The sequence below is a fragment of the Coturnix japonica genome, chromosome 3 (genome assembly GCF_054131305.1).
Source record: "Coturnix japonica strain WE chromosome 3, WE-NBRP24, whole genome shotgun sequence".
Lineage (NCBI taxonomy): Eukaryota > Metazoa > Chordata > Aves > Galliformes > Phasianidae > Coturnix > Coturnix japonica.
In genome coordinates, this window is record NC_140665.1 from 53,580,956 (window position 1) to 53,598,456 (window position 17,501).

At 40.5% G+C, this 17,501-nt stretch overlaps 2 long non-coding RNA genes across 3 annotated transcripts in view; both read right to left on the reverse strand.

The window, feature by feature from the left end:
• The window catches only part of LOC146761407 (uncharacterized), a 42,168-nt gene extending 37,247 nt beyond the window's left edge, over positions 1-4,921 (reverse strand). Inside the window, exon 1 of the long non-coding RNA XR_014944832.1 lies at positions 4,769-4,921. This is a non-coding gene — a long non-coding RNA (uncharacterized LOC146761407). The remainder of the gene's footprint in view (positions 1-4,768) is intronic.
• The window catches only part of LOC107311703 (uncharacterized), a 98,770-nt gene that overhangs the window by 78,404 nt on the left and 2,865 nt on the right, over positions 1-17,501 (reverse strand). For both annotated transcript variants that reach the window (XR_014944831.1, XR_014944830.1), the window contains exon 2: positions 12,775-12,863. This is a non-coding gene — a long non-coding RNA (uncharacterized LOC107311703). The remainder of the gene's footprint in view (positions 1-12,774; positions 12,864-17,501) is intronic.

A 17,501-nucleotide genomic window follows, 5' to 3' on the forward strand; every position in this document is an offset into this window, starting at 1 on the left:
TTTGAAAAAGTGTTTTCTTAAATAGGTTTAAAGGGCCATTTGAGGCAGAAGAGACTGTTTCAGCTGAGATGTGAAACTGCTTAAGTGGTGGAGGCGAGAGGCATGAAGCTGCCCTCAGTGCTGATCCACTCAGTGGGGGAAAGAAACAGGTGCAAGTGGGTTTAAAGTAGAAAACTACTGTGACTTACTCCAAATCTGGTATGCAGGGGGTGTGCAAAACCAGGGCAGCTTGTGCATCACATGGGCAGGGAGCTCAAAGAGAAAACATTTAACAGGTCCTGGTCCCCAGAATGGCTGATCTGAGCCACCCCCAGTCACTTCAATTCTAGCCCACCACTGCCACTACATACCACCTGTCCCTGCAATTCCTCCTGCCTCAGTGCCTGCTCTGTCCCCCAGCAGGTCCCAAGAAGACAAATGGAAAAGCTAGACCAACAATAGTCTTCACTGCAGGGTGCAAGGTGTGGCTGCAGTGCTGTGCTTTCCACCCAGCAGTGCTTCCTGGCCCTCCACAGCCCTGCAGCAAGCTAAGAGGGCTGATGGGCTTTGAACTACCATTCACTCCTCTCACCTAAATGTTTGCTTTTTATAGCCAAACTGATTGAATGTTAGCTAAAATCATGACCTGAGGTGGGGATAAACCAACAGGCAAAGGATCAAGTGAATAAATACACAAGATAAGACAAGGGCTACAGCTACTCAGTATAAATTGCTGAGGCCTGACAAGAAGCTCCTTGTTTCCTGCCGGTGGCACCAACAGCAGTCCCACCATGTTGCATGCCATGCACTCCCAAAACCAACCCCTGCCCTAAGATCACAGCTTAGAATCACAGACTCATAGAATCAGTAAGATTGTAAAAGGCCGCTAAGATCACCTAGTCCAATCAAGAGCCCATCCCCACCATGTCTATTAACCACATCCCTCAGTGCCACATCTACATGTTTCCTCAATACCTCCAGGGACAGTGACTCCACCACCTCCCTGAACAGCATGTTCCAATGCCTCACCATTCTTTCTGAGAATAAATTTTTCCTAAGATCAAACCTGAACTCCCCCTGGTGCAACTTAAGGCCACCACCTCTCATCCTATCACTGTTACCTGGAAGAAGAGGCAGACTCCCATCCCGCTTCAACCTCTTTTCAGGCCACTATAGAGAGCTAGAAGCTCCCCCTTGAGCTCCCTGTTCTCCATACAAAACAATCCCTGTTCTCTAAGCCACTCTTCATTAAGACTTCTATTACGAGGACTCCACACTGAGTATAACTGCCTATGCAGTCCCACCTGCCAATGCTGGCACTGCCAAAGCACCTCCTTCACTGCACCCAGCCAGCTCTATTCCTCACTTTCTGACAAAACTCCAGCTTTTCAGCCTTGCAGTATTATCTGAGTCAAACTGAACGGCTCCTGATTAGCAAAAGGGACAGTGTTGTTACAGTTATCTATCCTTTCCTCATAAAAATAAAAAACAACACCTTTTCATTTTCTTGCCTCACTGCTTGCCAAGCTTCTGGTCAGGGGGTGAAGGAAATGCCTGTTTATCATGGCTGTCAAAGACTCCAGCAATTCATCATCATCGGAGCTGCAAGCAGGCCACGAAGGACAGAGAAAAACATGGGTGCACTATATCAAAAGTAATATCCCAGCAGTGAAAGGAGATTTAAATGTTAATTTGAGTTAAATTACATTAAATTAATCACCGTGGAACTGCCACGTGCACTTAGCTTACTTCATACTTGGTCCCAATCCTCATCTGAGGCTGCAGCACTGAGGGTGTACACTGGGGTAAGGGATTTCCTAGACAGAAAAGCAAGCACTGCAAAGCATTGGCACAGGGTTGGATCCATTTGCTGTGTCTGCACACTTTTTCTACATACCTTCTCTACTGTGAGTCAGAGCTAAACAGTAAATCCAGCATGCCAGTGGATATACAACTAGTGTGCGTGCAGAGATTATCTGTGCTGCATGTGTGCACTTGTGGTGATATAATCTGGATGATGAAAACATACAGATGTTCCTGACCAATATCCAGATACCTAGATTATAATTACATAGCTCAGACTGTGTGAGGGGACCTAGAGAACAGAATATGAGAAAACTATATGCAGTTAAGGCTCCTTTTCCTGCCTTAGGTGCAGAAAGGCTTTTTGAAAATAGAAATAGAGCTGGCAGAAATTTGCTCAGCAGAAGACTAATAGCACACTGCAATCAAACACACAGCTGCTCCTGTTCAAATGCTTCATGCTTTAGCTGACATGTGGCAATGACATAATAATGTATGTTAAGTAATTACTGACCCAATGGTTATCACTGAACCAATAGATTTTACAGAAATAACTTCCTTGGCTAATAACAGAAAACAGAATCAGAGACCTCACATGAGCTGTGTAGCTGTTTAAAATTAATTTCTACTACATGCTAGGATAGGATATATTTACACCACAGAAACAGACACCAAGCATAATTCTTGTTAAAGTTAAAATTGAAATTACTATGATTTATTGTTTCACTCAGAAAATGAGATGTACTTTTCTGTAACGTTTTTTAAATACACAGAGACAGAAAAAGCAGACAAAAAGAATAAATGTGCCTTTTTCAGTGGCCATATTTTGGCCATCCTGAATGAATAAGCTTGGAAACAATATTTCAGCCCTGGAATGTTGGACACAAAAGTTAATTATCAATTTGCAACCTCTTAAGTATGTCTGGAATATTCAAGCAAACAGGATTTAGTGATTTCCATATAAGATAGTACATTGCAAATGTTCTTCTCCCATGCCTCTTCACATGCTGATTAAATGACACTTGCTGTCCTGGAACAATATTTCATCCATATATTCCCTCCATCCTCATCCACTCTTCCCAAGAACAACAGAAAGCTTTGCGTGGATATATTAACAGTGAGAAAGTGATGACTGGTTATATGAGTCTGGACTTGCTCAGGCTCACAGCTGGCCAAACAAACCTCCCTACATGCTGTAGCCCGCTCTTCTATTGATGAATCACAGCAGCAATTGAAGCATTTAAAAGCAATAAACTAGTTTCTACTAGCCTGCAGTTCAATCTGATGTTTTAAGGGGGACGTGTTGGAATGGGTAAAGCAGATTGAGCCCTTTTCCTTTCATTAGTTCTGGTTGGTATCAGGTGGTGGTGTCTATGTATGGCTGCAGGCTGACAAGCTTTCCCATTTCTGTTGGGACTACACCATGCATATATTTTCCTCCTCAGTAGCCATGGAATTTGTTGGATGATCTGAACTTTGACAACTCTCAAATATATTGTTCCTGCAAAGTTCCTGTAAGGGTCACAAGAAAAGGCGGCTATTGGAGAAGTTTATAAATGAGGGCCAAACCTTGAGGGCCTTCGGATATTATCAGGAGAAAGAAATGCTTTTTATTTATAAAAGCATTGAGTAGAAACTATGAAATGGGCTTTCTTACAGGACTCTGTCACTTAGTTCATTTAACAGACTAATATTAATATTTTCTGTCCCCTCTCCATACCCTCCTGCCCTTTCTCTCCTTCCATCTCCATTCAGGTATTGTGTTCTGGTAGTATTTTAGTCTTACGTCAAATTTTATTCAAATTAACAAGTAGGTTCAAAAGCCATTCTTTGCCTCAATTTTCACTGCTGGTTGAGCTTCTCACGTCTCTAATGTCCCAGAACTTCTAGTGGGGGATCAGGGGAGCAAAAGCCCCAAGTGTTTCCCATGAGCAGTTTACAAAACTGACATTATACTGAAAATAGCTTTAGCTTTTTTGTTTGACCTTTTTGACCAGGTGGAATGTTCAGGTCCACAGAAGGACTATCAAGAAAAATTTCCTGGATTGTTTTGCTCTCTGGTTGCAGAGTTGCTGGTCCTGGTTAGAATCCTCATACAATGTGGAAGAGCACTTCACGCCGCGGAAAGGAGTGTAGCCCAGCTGATAGGATACTGCTGAGAATGGGGCTAAAACTCTTTAGAAGCAGGTATCTCAGTACTTTCACTCAACATTCCCAAGCTTTACATACATTTTATTTTTTACATTTTAGCAAGGAGTTATCAGTTCTTTCTTCAAATGTATCAAATGCACATTGCACTTTTCTTCTAAACTTTTTCTTCAAAAACTGCTGCTCGTACTTAACAGCTTGTGAAAAACCTCTGTATGAAGAATGCTCAAAAGGATTGTCAAAAGCAAGGATTTTTCTTTCAAAACGTGGGGTTTAATTCCCCCAAGCTATGAAAGGACAAATAAGCCTGTGTCAACAGATCATAACACAGCTAGGCATTTATACACTCTGGAAGGGATGTAAAGACCACTTTCTTCCCCAGCTGTGTTTTAAAACATCTCATTGCATTTTGGGAGGTTCCAAGAACACCTCCTACATCAGGTTGCTGAGGGGAGACAAGGAGAAAAGGTCCTGTTTGCTGATGAGGAAGAGAAATAACGAAGGCTTCAGGCTTCATGAGCAGTCAGCCTGGGGGACTTCCACGAGGAGTTCGGGCACTGCTAGGATGGTGGGATGACTAGGAAGGACTTTCTGGGACTTTGTTTTAAATATTTAACTCAGGTAGTGATGTCTCTTTTTTCTTTTGAAGACTGAATTATTGCATGCCCCAAAGACTGCAGTTATACTGTTTCTGTTCTTGAGAGAAAAAGCCATGCACCAGGTGCAAAAAAATAGGGAACAAAGTATCTGTACCCTCAAGGCCCTAGGACAAAAGAATTCCAACCTGAAAACTTCACCTCTTGCTGAAGATAAAGGCAGAAGTCTTACAGATTCTTACCAGTCCATCCCAGAGCAAACTGCTTTTCCTTTATCAAATCTGGAGGTTGGCATGACTCTGAGCCTTCCATCACTGGTCTAACCCCACAGACGTCTGTTTCCAGCCAATGACTGATACTTTAGAAAGTGGTACGTGGGTAGTAGAAGCAATCAAAGTATGTCTAGAAAGGAGAGAAGGAATTCCTTCATTGCCTGAAGGCAATTATGTGATGTCCTCAGGACTGATTGCAGGCTGTGATTTGGAGTTTCTCCTACTGAAGGATGCTTATCAGTGATTGGATCTTGCCATGCCTTTATCAGTAAAATTTTAAAAGCTCTCTATTCCTTGACATCCATCCCATGTGCTAATACATATTTACATATTCAAAATACCCAAATCACCTCAGGCTTTTTTTTTTTTTTTTTTTTTTTAAGTGAATATATTGTGGTTCTTATATTTCCCCCACTACAATTCGCATGGAAGCCCATAGGATAGCTTTGTGGTTCCCATTTAAAATCTCCATAGTATTTCCTCAGACTCCCTTTAGGAGTAGGTACAAGGAATGCATACCAGCTTCTAGCAATTGCTAACTATGCAGAGCACACATCTCTATATTTGCTTTCTAAATAACTATTGGATACTATTTGTCAGAGAACTTCACTAAGCATTTAGTAAATGTAAGAGCAACAGTGTACTGCAGATAGACTTCCACCTTCAGGAGCAAGTTCAGGCTGTCCCTGAGTAAGGCATTTGTAGTTAATCACACAGGATTCAGGAGGGTTTGGCATGGCATCTTGGGCAATCTTAAGAAATGAAAATGACCTTTCTGCATGGCCATCTCTCTTACCTCAGCCCCATTTCTGTAAAGTGCAATACCTGCACCGCTCTAATTCCACCCGGTCTACCTGCAGGCTCATCTGCACAAGTGGTGACTCTGCCTGCACCATGAGTCAGCCAAGGGAAAGCCTTCTCCAGACTAGAAGCTGTTTAGACATGTTTCTGAAGGCTGTGCCCATTCTAATGTTCCACAGAGAAAAAAGGCACACTGAGTTGCTGAATTAACTGTTGTCAGACTCCTCAAGCTTAAAAATGACCAGTGTTCTCCATCACACAAAGCTGTCATGCCAAAGAAATCTCAGGTCTCACATTCCTCTTGTCCAGCATCTATGTGCCCACTGCTTGCACTCCACCCACATTCCTGCCTCAATCCTTCAACAGTCTCCATGGTCAGCCCGTATGAGGGTTGCATACTGCAGGCAGATCAAGATCTCAAAACCAAGCCAGCTGTGACGAACACCATGCTAGGGGAGAAAGCATTACATTTTCCCGGGAGCTAGGAACATGCTGTCCCCATGCCGCTGCCAGGGAACTGTATCATGACACAGCAGCATGGTCCTTTCAGGTGACACGGAGAGCCCTCGGCCACACAGTTGCTGAGTCAGGTGTCCCTTGTACGCCTGGTGACCCTGAGAGCCATGGCCGGCCGTGAGGATGGTGAAATAACAAACCTCTCATGCCCTCCCTTGCCCTATCATTGCAAGGTTCTACCCCGTACTGAGTTTAAAGAGTGAAAAAGTGTGTGTATTCGGTCTATAAAATTGCAGTTAATTACATGCTGCACTGGCAGCAGTGTGGATTTATTACAGCTAGGTAATAAAATGATTATCTGTAGGTGGAAAGTACTAAAAGTATTCAGCCCTGCTCCTAAAGCCTTTGCTCTTACAAATAATAAATAAGAACAGCATAAACTGCAAGCCTTCTTCTGCCCTCATTACCACTGATGGCGGAACAGTGCTAATCTATGACTTTACTGCTGTTGAAATGATAGCTAAGTTTGCTGGCACAGCATACTTAAAAACAAAAAACAAACAAACAAAAAAACAAAAAACAGGAGATTCATGAAAATCTTACAAAGTGTGGATATCTCTGGGCACTTTTACTGCACAGAAGCAGAAATCATGCAGAGCTTCCTAAGAATTGCTGTGACTTTACTGCGCTTTCCTTGTGCTGGCCTCTGAGTTTCTGTCAGCATTACAGCAGGGCTGTGTGTCTCCAGCAGAGGTGAGGGCAATTAAAATGAGTAAACTGGTAAAAGAACACATAAGCTAATAAAATTCTAGGGAGAAGGTCTTGGTACTGGTCCTGAAATGTGGTCTAAACTCATTTATTCTTCTATTTATCAGTTTATTCATTTATTCATAAGGTTTATGCCTAGGATTTTCTTGGTTAATTCCTCTGAGTAGTCAGCCACCAAGCAAGCTCTGCAATGCTTGTTTTTGTAAATAAACGTCTAGACATAATTTAGATTAATTCACCCTAACGATGCTGTCAGTTTGAATATATTACAATGCAAGTGCATAATGCGTAGTTGAAATGCAAAGTCCAAACGGGCTTTGCTTTGACCTGCCTCGTGTGTCTTAATATACTGTAATTATTCTAGTAGGAATAGTAATAAGGAACATGTTCATCCACCAGTTACAAAGAGGAGCCTGTGTGGAGGTGTGTGGAGTTTAATGAGCTCAGACGATATATAATCAGGGGCTGATCGGACAGTGTTGTCTAGCTTTCCCTGTAACAACCACTGATCCTTTCTTTTCAAAAAAATTAGTGCAAAAACAGCAATGATCATCTTTTGGTGGCTCATCTCCCATGGGTGCTCAAGGAACCATTAAGCAATGGCCACTGCCTTTTTGCACAGGTGCTCTAGTCTGAGATACTGCTGGGTTTCTGACCCCACCCTTCTCTCCCTCTTCCTCTTTCTCTCTCTCTCTCTCTATATATATATATATATTATTTTCTTCCCCCATTTCGGACTTATCCCTTGGGACTAGCTTGAAAAGAGCATCCAGGGAATGATGACTTCAGACAGTATCTTACCGTGGTATATATAAATGTAACTGAACAGGAACTTTTCTAAGGTCCTTTAACAATTTACTTACAGAAAATTCTCTGTGTGGTGTCTAACCCTCTTTACTGAACCAGTTTTAATGTGTCCCCTTGTCTGTGAAAACTCTATTCTGTAGAGTCTTTTAGCATATATTTCAATGATTTTTTGAAGCCTGTGCATAGACTGTTCCCATCTAAAGAGAATTTCATTTCCAGACATCTGGAGACTAGATTCATACTGCCACATGGTCAAGACCTGTCAATGACTAAGCTGAAGATATGGTTAAAAAGTCCTTTGTTGCCAGAGAGAATGGAGGTTACAGCACCTTCTGCTCAAGGCGATTGTCTGCATGGCAAACCATAGCCAAAGCCAAAGCACAAGGTCTAAGAGAACTCTTTGTAACTTTTACAAGGCATAATATCAAAGACTGTGAAAGAAGAAAACAGATTATCATCTCATTGAAAATGAGAGTTTCCTATGGCATGAACTTGCTGGAACGCAATCTAGATGTCAGGGAAAGTGCTGGCTGCTCTGAGCTCCCCACCATACTTAAGGGAATCTTTTCACAGACAATGTTTGGAATTGTAATGAAGAGAAGTGGGGAATAACTGATTTATAAAGTCATTTTATACTCATAACAAATCCAATTCTGCCTGAATGCTAGCTAGTTGAACAAGCTGACTGATACATGTGAATATGTGTGTATACATGTATGAGTGCATATCTTTGCTGACTCTGCTCTACAGAGTGGTTTGATTCTCCTGAAGTTCAGTTCTCTCCATTGCTGCCTCAGTCAGAAGATGTGACTGCTCAGCATCTCTCATGACTGGTGAACTGAAGATTCCAGCCCCTACTCGTCCATACAATATATCCTGTCATAGTGTAAAAAGATGTTTAAATTCTCATCTACCCCTTTCAGAAATGGACAAATTTTACAATTTCAGAGTGAATGAGTCCAAGAAACAAGTTAGATGATGAGCTTTGGGCTGCACAGGATGTCTGTGCTAGATACAGACAAATAATCTAGAATTTAGGAATCTTGACCAAATCTTTGACCAAAATCCTTCAGTGCCTTTTAAACATCCTCACAGAAATGTGGTTCAAAAGCTGTGAAGGTTAAAGAAAGAACAAGCCTAATTTTCCCCAGGGTGGCTTCTCACAGATTATCTCTCTTGGAAAGCTCAAAGAAATCTGTTCCAAATTTAATCTGATGCCATCAAACCACTATGGCTATGCAGGTATGAATCTAAATAAGCAGTGAATGCCAACGCTGCAGTACTGCAGACTTCTCACATGCCTACATAAAGCCCAGCTGGTAAAAGGATTACTTACTGCAGAACATTTTGTAAAGCATTAATCTAATTTTTCCTTGCATGAGACATTAGTTTTACAAATGCTCTTCCACTCACCTTTCCAGAAATTAACAAATCACCCTATTAACCAGCTGGTTTTGGGTTGTTGAAAGACATACTACCCTTCCACATTTTCATGGAAAACTTTTCCAACTTTTCACTCCAAGCATTCCAGTGATTGTGAAACAACACCATAACATGAGCATACAAGAAATTCTACAAGAAATCAAAAAGTTATATGATTAAGCATTATATTAAAGTGAGACAAAGCTTTGCTCTGTTTTTTGAGGCACAGAGCACTAGAGTAGTCTAAATCCCTTGGCTTTTATAATCTAAATCCCATACATTGCTTCTTAGCAATTATTTCAGGTAAACATTTTAGCTGGTTCATGCTGGTTCAAATTGAAAAACAGGAAGAGGTGCAGGGATCTGTAGAGTCCAGAGTATGAACTGTCTTCAACTAATGTATTTCGTAACTGTGTAGCCCTCGCTTATATAAATTAAGTTTTAGAGAAAGAAAAGGGAAGGAAAAATTTGCATTAAAAATCAGCTCTTCTTTTTAAGGCCGGACAAACAGGATCAGAAGTAACATTTTCACACCATTTCTTTTCTAGACATTTCCTTCACTCAGTGTATTCTACAGTCAAATAAAACGAGGCTTAAAAGCTCTGGTCCTTCTTAACAGCCATTGAATACCAAACTCAAAGATATTTACAAGAGTAGAAGCCCTTGCCCAGTTTTCTTACTCCTCTTTCCTTTTACAAGACACTTGACAGAATAATTATCAATCATTATAATATATCAGATTGCTGTTCGGTCATCATTATCGTATGTCATGTCCCTCAGTATGCCAGCTCAGTAGTAAAAGTGCTGGCAAGCAGCAGTGGCAATACTCTGCATGCAGCAGGCTCTTCCATGGTGTTGTCCTGCTTGAAGGGTTACAGAACACATAGTAATCTCCCCTGACTATCACAGGTAGTTAATCTCACTTAAAAGAACACATTTTGCCTGTAGACATGATTGCCCATGGGTGTGACCAGCAGAGAGGTATGGAGCAGAACACAAGTGGCCTGGAGGCTTTGCTAAAGCCAGCGCAAGTGAGCTGCCTAGCAGACCAGCTCATAGGTGACTGGGGGTAAGGAACAGAGCACCTGACCCTGTCCTTACACACTCCACTGCTCCTCCGCCATGAATATAAAATTGTTTCCCTTTCTGAGCTGTGGGGCAAGGTGCTGTTGAAGCACCCTCAGGCTTCAGTGAAAGCAAGATTTCGCTTCTGCTTAAGAAATGTCATCTGCTACAGGGATTTGAGGCTGATGTCTCCTAGCAAAGTTTTAGAGCCCTCTCAACATCCTACCTTCTGCTGAACTCTTGCCGGTTACACTGTGGTGCCTGCAAAGTCCACCTGAGTGTTACAGAGATTTCCTTCCCAAGAAGGTGATTATGAAAAGCTTGCTAATTCTAGGAACTGCACTAAATTTAAGCTCCCAAAGAATATATCAGCATAAGGATAGAGACAGTTATTCCTCCAAATTAATGAGGCTATAGGTTTTTTTCTTTTCTTTTTTCTTTTTCTGCTTACTGAGCATTCTCCAGCAATATGCATTTATTTCATTTATCAGAATGCATTTGAATTGATTATTGTCAGTATACTTCTATCATGGGGAATTACAGTGCATAATTGTGACTCAAGCTGTGCTGGCTGTTTGGAAGTGGTCAGACAAGATGCAATTTTATTCCCTGCACAGAAAATGCAAGTATTTCCATAGCAAAGTGCTCCTGTTTAAAAGAAAATCTCCCTGAGTATAGGTGTTTATAATTCCAAATTCCTTTAGCGCAAATATTTGTGTCTGTAAAATTCATTTGCAAAAAACTGAACAGGATGTATGCAGAAAATAAAGGTCAAAACCATAAAAGTGAACTGAAAAGAACAAAAGTAAAGTCCTTGAAATATAGTGCGTGACTGTGCTAGTGTGCATGTGTTACAAGCAAGAGCCATTTGGAAGAAATAACTGCAACTGCATGAATGTACACATGCAATTCAGGAAATACATGCATTGTAGGCTGCTGCTTCCACAGCAGCTCACTGTGTGTGCGTGCACGTGCATAAAGGAGAGGGAGAGGGAAAATGAGGGAGGGGGTGGGAAGAGCCAGAATCCTCTTTCTCCCATCAAGATGATTATAGTTTCCTTAGAAGTGAGAGAGCTCTATTAAGGATTTTCACTTCAAAGAAAAGTTTTCAGTGAAAGCTCATGTTCTCTCATTAGTAGGCAGAAGAGGCTTTAACATAATTGATAATCTAGCATGGAAAAGCAGAGGAGTGTATTTCATTACCAAGGCAGGGAAAACATTTTATGAACATGTGACAAGTGAAAGAAGATGCAACACCTTTAGCAGACTACAAACTCCGACTTGCAAATACCAGTGCAATGCAGAGGTACTACTATCTAGGTATAACCTTTAAAATAAGATTTTTCTGATAGTTTTTTCTTTCCTTATATCTGTGGGAAAATAACTGCTGCCTGTCTGCATCTAGATACTGATTATGGCTTGTGCCCCAGCTGCTTCCACACATCTGCAGTTTAGCACTGTCTGCTACTGCAGGTGTTCACTGAGGCAAATGTCATGGCTGCCTGCTGCTTCCCCACATCATCTGGGATGAATCTGTCCTGCACTCCCAGTGTGTAGTGAGGAGGATGGACACCTGAGCAATTGAAAAGAAACACCGAGAACACTGAGCTCCCCAGCACAATTTATTAAATCACGTCCAGTACCTCTCACTTCTATGGCACTCAAATGACTGATTTCTACTCTAAATTAAATGAATCCATGTTGAATAAATATTATCATGATTTTAATTATCCCACTCATTTAGGGCTAAGTTGTAACCTCAAAGGTTCCCTTTGTTCAATATATCAGGGCCTGGAGAATTTCCATAGCCTTTTGAGTATTATCTAAGAGATTCCACTGGTCAAGACTCATTAATTTCTCCAGTTACACTTGCTCTTTTCCTTTTAATATGCTCTGCAAATGGATTTTGTGGCTGCTTCCTTTTCAGCACTGAATATTTTACAATCTCTGGATTTAATTAGCTGCATTTCCATGCTATTGCACAGAGGTAGAAGCTACTTTTCAGCAACAACAACAAAAATAAAAATGAAAAGAACCAAGTAAATAAATAAAAAAAGCACTTCTTCCTCTTAAAAGAAGACTCAGCTAGCACAAAGGGGAATTGCAGATCCTTTTACAGCCACAACCAAGAGCACAAATCAGATGCTGATGGAAACATAATGAACAGTTCTATAAGCTTGTGAAACTAACATTCAGCTAATTTGCATTACAAAAGAGTCGAAGGAATTTAATGGACAAATGTGGGTTGAGAGATGCTAGGTCTGAGGTGTTACAAATCTGTGTCAAATATGATATCAGCTTTTTAATATTAGATGCTAAGTCTTCTGGCAGACAGGAGAATCTGAATATGGACAGATACTTCTCCTTTTGCCAGTATCATCCCTGTGGTTGCCAATATATATACAAACTGTGGAAATGTGCCAGAACAAAAGAATGAGGAAGAAGAGGATTTACTGACTGCGGTAGCATAGCAGATAGGTGGAATGAACATTTATTAAATAATAATAATAATAATAATAATAAAGAAAAAAAAAAAGAAAAATGACAGAATTTTTACAAAGCTGTGTGCCATGAGAACATGCTGTCGCTCCTAACCTGTACTGCCCTACCCTTTGCAGCACTGTTGTCAGTCACCTCGCAAGTAAATGCATACTTACAATTTTTCTTGCTTTCCCAGTTTGCATCAGAAGTGCTACCAGGTGAGAACAGAGTCAGTTTACATCTCTTTTAGTCCAAATGCAAAGTTCTGTGGTTAAGACAAAACACAAAAGCCTGTGAATTGGACATACTAGATGTTATTCAAGAAGACCATCATTGCATTTTTTCAGTTTGTACGAATATAAGTAAATAAGCTTTATGTTGTGAATCTAGTAGTAATTTTTTCTTTCAGTTCAATGTGCTGTATAAGAACTCCTTAGCCTGAGTGAAGCTAGGAGTCAGCTTGTCCATATGTAGACCACTGAGATCTAGGATTCCAAAGTAGTTATCTCAGTACAGTGGCTTATGTTAATGACCAACAGTGATTTATTCCAAAAGAGGGAAATGATTCCTCTGCCCCATTCATCAGTGATACATTATTGACATTTGACAGTTAGCAAAATATTCCACAAAGACAGATAAAATAAATCACTGAATCATCATAGAATCATAGAATGGTCTGGGCTGAATGAAATCTAAATAACAATATGTAAATCACAGTTTTTCTGAAGTTATGCAGGACATCTAAGAATCTGTATATTTCAAGCGCGCAAAGGTGAACAGTTGATCTAGCAGGAAAAAAAAAAACAGCATTATTTTGCAAATCATACAATATCAAAAGCATTTTCATTTGGAATGAATCAATTTCTGCCTTATTTGACTTTTTACCTTTTAGTATCTTTTGGTATCAAAAAGAAGGGAGGACATTAAAGGTATGATGCAGAGCAGCAAAAAAACGAAAATGCAGTAACAGAGCAGAACTGAAAAACACGCAATATAGAATAAGAAAATGGAAGGAAGAGAGGTGTTAATTCCTTTACAGACAGAATAATTCAGCACTGAACTGATGTGGATTTGTTTTTTTGTTTTGTTTTGTTTGTTTGTTTGTTTGTTTGTTTTTTAACTTGCAACCAAAAACCCTTCAGAAAAGGTAAGTATATCTCACAAGCCAAAGTAGGCCAATGGCAGGGATATCAGTGGGAGAAGGGGGGAATCTTTTCCAGCTGGAGAGGAGCTCAGATTACACCGTGACCACTGTTCCTGCTCCTTGACCTGCCTGGCTCTCACAAAACTGCTGTCTAGTGGAGCAGCAAATGCTGAGCAATGGCATGGAGAGGCCGTCCTGGAGTGCAGGTGGTAGCTGGCATTTGTTCAGCAAGCAGGATGGAGTCAGCGGACAGTGCTGTATATCTGCATTTTGTTGTCCCTGCTGCTCACAGGGTAGTCACTCTCACTAAACTCTCTTATTTCGCTCTTACTTATTAACATGACCTTCTCAGGGTTCAGCTCATAATTGTTCCCATTCAATTTCCATAAAGCTGAGCAATGATCAAGACTTGATTTTTTCATGTAGCTCCAAGGGGAGTATGTAAAATTGACATTGAAGCTAAGTACACTGGATTAAAAGAAACAGCATTGTGTAATAAGTCCCAAATCACACTGCTGTAACATCAGAAGAACAGTTTGAGAACAGGAAATCTTTCCTGAACTCTTCAGTGTTTTATGTTTCAGTATTTCTCATCACTAAATGGAACTGTCATGCATAATGGCAGGAAGTAGCCAAACTTCAGCTTATTTCACCCAGCGCATGTAGAATTTTGTTTCTATGAAAAAGTAACACAGCATGACATATAACGATTGATTGTTCTGGATGAAGCCAGGGAAGTTGATGATGTTTTCTGCCATTAGGCTTTTGAACGTTATGGCTCCTGCTCACCCTCATGTTTGGATCTGTATCAGATGGCAAACTTGTAAGTATGAGACTGATCTGTCTTAGACCTCTTTGACTCAAATTTTGGATGCATAATTAAGAACTCTTTGTATCCTAACTAATCATCTGGAATTAACCTGGGATGTACCATACCTTCTTATCTCTTGACAGTGTAGCTCAGAGGAGGTAGATGTGAGCAAAGGCCAGGTCTATGCATACCAATATGCAGAGGCAGAAGGTCAATGACATATTCCAGTCAGAACCCTCTCTGCTTGCACATCTATTGGATGCATGGTCTAGCATACAGATGTACAGATGTGCACACTAAGCTACTAACAGCTCCTGTGCAGGTACAGGCTTGAAATCTTTGTCATACATTTAGCATAACCTCAAGGCCATGGTGCAGCTTGTGTGAAAGAGATATCTGTCCTGTTTGCAGCTTGTGTAAAAGGGTGTGAAATCCCATCTCCTTTGATAGCAAACTGGCTGGCTGGAAGTGGACCTTGGTACTGCACTGCCACACAGCCAAAGGCATCTACCTTTGGATTCTGTTCTTAATGTGTCACTGCTGACTGAGCTGCTAAATTATTACCTCTTTTAACTCTGTCATAGAGATGCCATTGTAGCTGCATATTCTGCTTTCCCTCAGCTTCATCCCACTAAGATAAGAATCAGTGTATTTTTATTTTATTGTCACCTGATTTCCTAACTGGTTATTAAGTCTAGTTATTGTAGAGATATGGAAGCCATTAGAATACTTTTAGCCACAAATTGGATGCCTGTAGTCCGAAGAGTCTGCTGTGGTACTTCTTTCTAGGAAACCATATACTGAAAATGTGAGCCATTTTAGATGGAGCTGTTCCACTTCTGAGAAATTCTGTTAAGAACAGAGCACATTAAGAGCACACATTGTATTCAGGACCTTTCACATCCCATCAGAAAAGTCCCAGCTAATGATCCAGGTGGTTGTTCTTCTAACAACAGATCAGACAACTCTTTGGTTTCTTTACTGTATATGCTGCACAATCTTCTGACTGTAGTTATGTTATTTCTTGTTTATACATCAGAAAAGTGAAGCGAGTTTGGGGCCTAATGAGTTTAGGTTGATCCTGAATGATGGCAGCCAAAGCTTACTACATTCATGTGAACTGGAATGGAACATTCCCCACAGTTATGCATCAACACATGTCCTCCTGCCCTGGGCTTGTATGTTGGAACTCAGAAAAGATAGAGATCATCTATTACTGATTTTGTTGATAATTCTCCTCAGTTGTTATAATGTCAGGAAAGCAATTCTTATCCTCAGAAGTGACTTGCAGGAAGATTTGTAAGACTGTTTAGTTGGTGGATGTATTTTGGCCTAAATGCTACTTAGCTCTAATTTAAGTCTGTCCAGATCCTGAAGAAAATTTTGTCAGATTTAAATATTTTTGTATTAAATATGAGACTTTCCACTATGAGTGATAGAAGTGGAGACCTTGGCCAAAGTCAAAGTTAGATTAATTCAGCTAAGTGTAACCAATGGTAGTATTTGTCAGTGAGTAACAAAGCAGCATGGCGACCTTTTGTTCTTGGTAGGGTGAGCGATTAATGGAGTCTGTTCTGCTCGTTGTTAGACGTCTGAGAGGGTCAAAGTGTGCCCTAAGAGCACTCTCATGCAGCACTGTGTCCTCTCAGTCATCCTGATGTGCATGTATGCAAGTCGTACTTCATGAATAAGTATTAGATATGTATCAGTATGCTAATGGCCTCTGGCTCCTCATGTCTGTCTTCTCTGACCCTTGCCACGAAGTGGAATCAATGACAAGGTGTCTGCACACTGGCAGTAACTGACCGAGTCCTCCACTCGATAAAGCAAGAGTAATGTTACACGGTTGAAAGGAGACAGACATGGAAACAGTGCTGCTGTGCTGCTGGTCCTGAGACACTATCCCTTTGCATTTAGTGCCAGCTCTTGTAGTGCCTGCCCTTAAGGAGAGAGCATTTCCTGCTACTTGAGGTGAAAAGGGTGTGCAATTTATCTTTGCATTTGGACATATCTGCATGGGTTATAGGACACTGACTCTTTCTGCACTTTGAATAAACCAAAACCTGATTAGTAAGGGACTTGAGCTCAAAGCTGAGAAATAAAGTTGTTATATCCCAGCATCTGCTGGCCAGTAACCATTCATGTTTTGACTCAACACAGAGTGTAGGTGTAGCCTTATTCACTAAAAAGTCTTAGTCACCTTGGGAACAGGCTGCTATCATGCCCACAACAAAAACCTTCTACCTAATCATCTGGGAAATTGAAGTTGATGCAGCAGATAGCTGCCTTTGACTCACAGTCTTGGTACAGGTGCTTTGATGCTTAGGTTGGGCTGGTGATAAAGATCTGGGTGAAGGTGAAGGTGTTGCTTTTATCATCTAGTCCCTGCACTGATCTCAGAGCTGTTATTGGAAAGGTATGTTCCCTTTGGATGTGATGACAACATGGTATTAACTGAAGACATCCAAGTTAATAGCGAGTGGCTGAGAACATACCTGTATGGATATTAAAAAATTCTGTTTGAATTTGCCCAAACCCAGATTTACTGCCCTGATAAATATGGTATGAATTTTAACATTTCTTTTAACATATGGGAGGATATAGGTCAAAAAGTAGTACATTAAGGGTTGGTTTTTTTTTTTAGTTGTTTTTTGTTTTGTAGGGAACTCAGTCAGTTTATTGTGGTTTCAAATTAATTCATTTATTATCAAGGAATTGCATATAAAATAATGGAAGAAGTAATGAAAGCATATAATAGAAACTGAAATACACAGTGATGGATCAACTATCTATCACTGGATGACAGAGAAATGCCTAAAATCATACAAGAGCAATTTATACAATGTAGAAGGTCACTAGGAGACAAAATGTGCAAATATTGAACATAAACGTATCTATTTGAAACAACAACAAAAAAAAAATGCAGTGAAAAATATGCTCTGAAGGAA